Source organism: Misgurnus anguillicaudatus, chromosome 12, assembly GCF_027580225.2.
Source record: "Misgurnus anguillicaudatus chromosome 12, ASM2758022v2, whole genome shotgun sequence".
In the NCBI taxonomy this organism is placed as follows: Eukaryota; Metazoa; Chordata; class Actinopteri; order Cypriniformes; family Cobitidae; genus Misgurnus; species Misgurnus anguillicaudatus.
In genome coordinates this window covers 34,600,291-34,606,290 of record NC_073348.2, presented here as the reverse complement: position 1 = coordinate 34,606,290, position 6,000 = coordinate 34,600,291, and the positions used below count along the sequence as shown (strand labels likewise).

At 39.5% G+C, this 6,000-nt stretch overlaps 1 long non-coding RNA gene across 1 annotated transcript; it reads right to left on the bottom strand.

Moving 5' to 3' along the window:
• Positions 1 to 635: 635 nt before the first annotated feature.
• LOC141369083 (uncharacterized) lies at positions 636 to 3,710 on the bottom strand. Its single transcript, XR_012372635.1, has 4 exons — positions 3,607 to 3,710; positions 2,411 to 2,488; positions 1,750 to 1,827; positions 636 to 1,346 (listed from the first exon to the last, which is right to left on the bottom strand). It is a non-coding gene; the product is annotated as an uncharacterized lncRNA (long non-coding RNA).
• Positions 3,711 to 6,000: the final 2,290 nt, after the last annotated feature.

Sequence of the window (6,000 nt, the reverse complement as noted above, 5' to 3'; positions counted from 1 at the left end):
TTAAGTATTTGTCACTTTAAGTATTGGTTTATAAAAAAAAGACTTATTCTTTTATATTTTCTGAACTTTAACTAATTGTAAGAAATTAGGACAAAAAAGTTGAGTAACCAATACGTGACAGTGACACAAACAGAAAACGTGACATGCTCACGTTCAAACGCGGCAAAACGTGACATTTTCACATTGGTCCATACGTGAAATAGTCATGTATTTGCGTGATATAGGGTTGTCGGGTGACAGGTCGGACTCGGGCCAGAATTCCTGATTTGAAAGGTACACACTAAAAACTCCTGGGTCAAAAACAACCCATTATGGGTTATTTTTGACCCAACTCCTGGGTTAAAAAGGGACCAACTAATTTCTGGGTTATTTCAACCCAGAAAAATGGGTTATTCTTTTTGACCCAACTTCTGGGTTAAATACCTGACCCAACTTCTGGGTTAAAATAACCCAACATTGTAGTTAATATAACCCAACTTCTGGGTCAAAAGAAAGACCCCAATATCTGGGTTGAAATAACCCAGAAATTAGTAGATACTTTTAACCAAAGGTCATAGATAACCTAAATTGTGTAACTATGCCACTATGCCTTATTTATTTCAGAAAAGAAAAATCCAGGCACTTACACACTTCAATCAGTTTTACATTTTTATTGCATTCAATTAAATTCTATATAAAAAACACACACTTTGACCTATTTATTTAAGGTCACACTGTAATAACATTAGAAAGGAAAAATAGAAAAATAAACAACTCTCAAACATTCTCTCTCAAACATTTGACAACGTTCAATAACTAAATTGAACTTGAGGCTTTAAGTCTTCAAACATTGGTTGTGTCTTTTACTGCAGCTTAAGATCTCCCAGAGGGGAATGGCATCCATTGCTGAAGGTATTCCACCAGTGGGGGCCGGTGACTTATTTTTTGAGGGCGCTCGATGCGAAGTTCGTCACAACATGTATGTAGCCCGTCATGTGTGTGGTTCGTTATTTCCAAATATGTGTTCTGCGCTTTGAGAGATCCTGTGTGCATCACGTGTCATGCCAAAATAAGTGCATGCTGCAGACGCGTCTAAAGGGTTTATGATAAAAGAGATGATTGCGTTTGCCAGATACTTGCATAATCTCATGCGTAATCAGAGTTTACTGTTAAGAAAGTGTCTAGTGTGTATTTTGTGAACATGAGTGTCTCTTTTATCATAAACAGTTTTGATCTCTTGACACGCAGGACACACACCTCGGAAAAGGAAACCACACACGTGACAATCTGAACACTCATTTTGAATTAGCGCATCCTCGGATGAGCAGTCACGAGCCGCCACTGTATTCCACCATATTTGTTCCAACCTAAAACAGACAGAGAGATAGAAAGTGAATAGTGTGTAGAAAGTGAATTGTAAGCAAGATAATAGACTACCAGTTTGTGTTATAATGCTGATACTAACTGTACAAGGAAGCCAAATGTTGTGTTTATTTTGAGTGGGTCATGAATGTGACCAAGAAAATGAGTAATAAAACTTAACATCTTTAACTTCACTTTCTAGTCAGATTGCTACCTTAGATGGCATCGCCCAAAACTGAAATCCAACTGCAAGGAGCATGAAGGGTTTTTTTTAAACCAGGATTCACCCTTTTGCTTTCACATGAAACATGTCCCATGGATTGCCTTCTTTCACATGTACAGTATAGTTATAGAATTAAGAATATTCTCTCTCAGAGTGGTGCTGAGAAACTGGTCCATTGTACTTACAGACATTTGGTGTATGAACGCTGTCCAGGACTCTTCAGTGGAGTGCCGGATTGTCTTCTTCCCAACACTGTAGACGGCCTGTAAATGATGACAGAATTTTCATTTTTGGGTGAACTATCCATTTAAGCCCTATTAAAGAAAAAGGTTTTCGGTGTTTGACTGTGTTCTTGCCTAGACTTGGACGAAATAATACATCCCTGTCTTTTACATCCTCATCACACTGATTTTGAAAGAGATGGGGGAGTTCACAGGAGTGATGTTACTGCACCAGAGGTCAAAGTTCTGCAAACTAAGTGCTCTTCCACCATACAATATAGTTCTCATTTTTTAATCCGCTTAAAATATTGTCACGTTTTATTTTGTGCCACCATACTTACTGGTGTAACTACTCATTTAACAGTCTTTAAATAGGGAAAACATGGAAGTGTTTGGTGGCTTCTAAATTCATCCCTGTTTGGATCCTAAGGAATGAATAGGGCTAGACTAAATGCTAACACATTCACGACACGCTGTACACGATGTACTGCACACATTGAAAAAAGACAGGGGTGTATTATTTCGTCTAAGTTGAGGTAAGAACATAGTGAAATATTGAAAAACAATGTAGTTTTCCTTTAGGTATAGAGAGATGATAGGAGGGCAATAAGAGTAAAAAGCTTACCTCAAAAATGTCTCTGTCAGCTTAAACAGCCACCACTCAGTTAGCTTATCAGCAACAAAGCTGTCCATTTAAAAAGACCTGGAGAAAACATAGCAATATAGAGGTTAGCAACAATTTGAAGACTTGACCAGCTTGTTTAAATCTCACTACTTCAGCCAGTAGAACAATGTATAATATAAGCATGGCGCAGCTGGTAAACATAACTTAACTCAATGCAACGCAAAACCCAGTGAGCATCGATGGTCCCCATGTTCCCTTACCACAAATCACGTGACCTTTTCGAATATCTCCAAACGAAAATCGCATGATATAAATAATAATATTTATTTAAAATTGTTAAAAATATATATATTTAAAATGTAATTATATTCCTCCAATTTTATGCGGATATATATAAGAGGATAATGACAGCGTTTTCACAATGTATTGTTTAAAAATTTAGTCAGAGAGCTGTTGGTTTTGCCGGTTGTTGATGCGTAACACAGCTGTGAGTGATCACAACACCTTTAAGCAGCCACATCACAGGATAAAGTGAACAGTGTCCCAATGTCAAGTGAGCTAAAGTCTTTACCAGTGCCCGAACTACACTATATACTGATTCACAACCTTTGGAGACACAGGGTATGTGTGTGTACCGGCGGTGCCATTTCGCGTCTGTCTGCAGCGTATAGCGCCATATACATAGTTTTAAATTTACACTTATTTGTCTCAAATCGTCGTTAATGTATATACGGACTTCACCATGTGCTGAAATGTACATTCATTTACAGAAATCAGCTACTTAAATTGAAATTTGCTGATGTTATTGGATTTTCAGGTGATATTCAAATTCATAGAGTTTACAGACGCTCTGAGGTAAAGTGTTCAGACTGCAGACTCAGCAACGATTGTATTTAATTAACTTATACAGTACAATCATAACACAGTACTGATATATCTTAACTCCATAATGTCCTTAAACATAACAATATTGCTGGCCATAAACTGAAAAAGTGCGCGGGATACCTCGAATAATGCTATACACGGCACAGCGAGACGCTTCTCGTCCGGTGTTCTACCCCCTTAACGCGGTACGAAGTCACCACTAGCTGCACTGTACTTGTCGTATTTTTACCGGTATTATAACAATTAGATAAGCAACGGGGACATGGACACAGAAAGTGTACATTACATTGACACTTAAAATAATTGCTTACCTTGAATACACAGCGAAGTTGCACCGAAGAAGCCCAGGCCAACACGGATCGAGCGCGAACTCCGTGAAGTGACAGTTATTTCAAACGACTGTTGTGAGAAAATTCGAGAAGGGTATTCCTGCACAACTGGAAGCTGCAGTTTTATGACCGCAGTTTTATGACCGCAGTTCTATGACCCTACGTTTTTGTGACAGCGCCAACTATCGAACTGGCAGTGTTGCGAACTTGCCGACTTTGTCGCTAGATTTAGCGACTTTTCAGACCCCTTTAGCGACTTATTAGCGACAAATCTAGCTACTTTTTCTGGCATTGTTGGAGACTTTTTGGAGACTTTGACTTGAAAGCACTTATCATTCAGTCTTCTCAACGAGCAGCTACCGCTCCTTCCGTGGGCTCCACCCCCATACCAAAGCACTCACAGGCGGCCTCGTGCAGCGCAGAGTCTCTCCCATCTGCAGTCAGGGCAGGAGATTATGCTCATCTCTTCGCGGCCAGACGGCAAAATGCTGTATGCGGGAAGCCGGTGTTGTGTCGAACTCAGTTCCCCCCATGTTTCCCTTTAGTGTAGTGCTTCTATAGCGTTTTCATCACGTTACATTTAGAAAGATTAAAGATTTGAATTGGTTATACTAAAAAGGCATAATATCATGTATTTTATAATACAATTTATTAAATATTTCATACATTTGACAGTTTTCTATTAGGGTATTTCTTTTACAATATAGCCTGTCTTTTTCTTTTTTTTCCTTTACTGGTTGTTTTAAAAATGTAATGTTTGCATACATAATTAAATAAATATTAATATGATTCATACTGTAAAAATAGTTGACTTACCATTAAGAACAATACAGATGCATTACAGAAATGCACACATATACATCTCAGTAGCCATTAAAACTTTAAATATATAAATAATAAAACCTATAGCGTGATGGGGGCGCCGTAAAGGCACTGCACTGAAGGGAAAAATAGGGGGAACGGACTTCGACAAAACACCGGAGCTGCCATCCCGCGACGACTTACATGGCGGGATATAAATAAATGGTCTTTTAATAAAATAAATCAATGTACAAAAATAAATGTGTTTGAGTAAGCTGAGCAGCAGCACATTCAGAATAGACAAAATGTACGGAGCTGACACGTTAATGAGCTATATACCTACAAAACAACGTTTCCTCTCACATATCATATTAAAAATAGTAGTGAGATTACTATATTGATATAATTATGTACAAACGTTATTACAAACTAAACCACCAGGGGCCCAGAACTGCGGAAGTTCGGTAGGTGGCGCTGTCACAAAAACGTAGGGTCATAGAACTGCGGTCATAAAACTGCGGTCACAAAACCGCAGCCTCCGGTTGTGCAGGAATATACTATTGGAAAATTCCAGAACAACAGCGAGGGGCGGGGCATTAACCCAGAACATGGGTTAATTTTTGAAAAATAACCCAGAAACCCAAACAACCCAGGAATTGGGTCAAAATATTAGCCCTATAACCCAGAAAATGATTACTCTCTGAAAAAATAACCCATAATTTTAACCCAACACAAATAACCCAGAATATGGGTTGAAGAAATAACCCAGGAGTTTTAAGAGTGTAAATACATTGTTATTAACTTTTTTAACCATATTTTGTTTTGAATTTATTTATTTTTAATAATTTTGTTCTCTAAGGGCGAGTTGAGAAACTCCTCTATACATGGCCGCGGCACTGTTGGCGAGAGGGAGATTTTTAAATTTTTTTAGATGGGTTGCTCTGCGACGTCATTAACTGGTTGCGAGAGGCAGAAAGAAAAGACGTGCCTTGTGTTGTAGGCTAGCTGTGTCTGTAAGTCAAAATGCAAAGGAGTTGTTGTGTGGATAATAGTACCAACAGAGTCAGTGCTGGGTGCCTGATGTTAACATAGGAGTCTAAAGACCTAGTCCCAGTGAAGCACAACATCTCCTTTGTTAGGGCACGGGAGAAACCTCAGGGGGTACGTAAGGCCTCAACTGGACTGCTAGCCACGGCCCGAGATTGGAAGCTGCATGCTGACCTTGGGAGGCAGTTAAAGTTTCCAGAGCACATAGCAAGGACGTCACTGAGGCCAGACCAGGTCTTAGCATCTGACTCAACAAAGCAAGTTGTGCTAATGGAGCTTACTGTCCCCTGGGAGGATAGGATGGAGGAGGCTTTCGAAAGGAAGAAGGCCAAATATCTGGAGTTGGTTCAAGCATGCAGAACGAGTGGATGGAGGGCCCGCTGTGAGCCAATAGAAGTGGGCTGCAGGGGCTTTTTAAGTCAATCAGTGCATCGGGCATTCAGGCTCCTTGGCATTAGAGGGTTGTGTGAAAGAAGAGCCAATAAAAACATCAGTGAGGCTGCCGAAAAAGCCTCAAGGTGGTTGTGG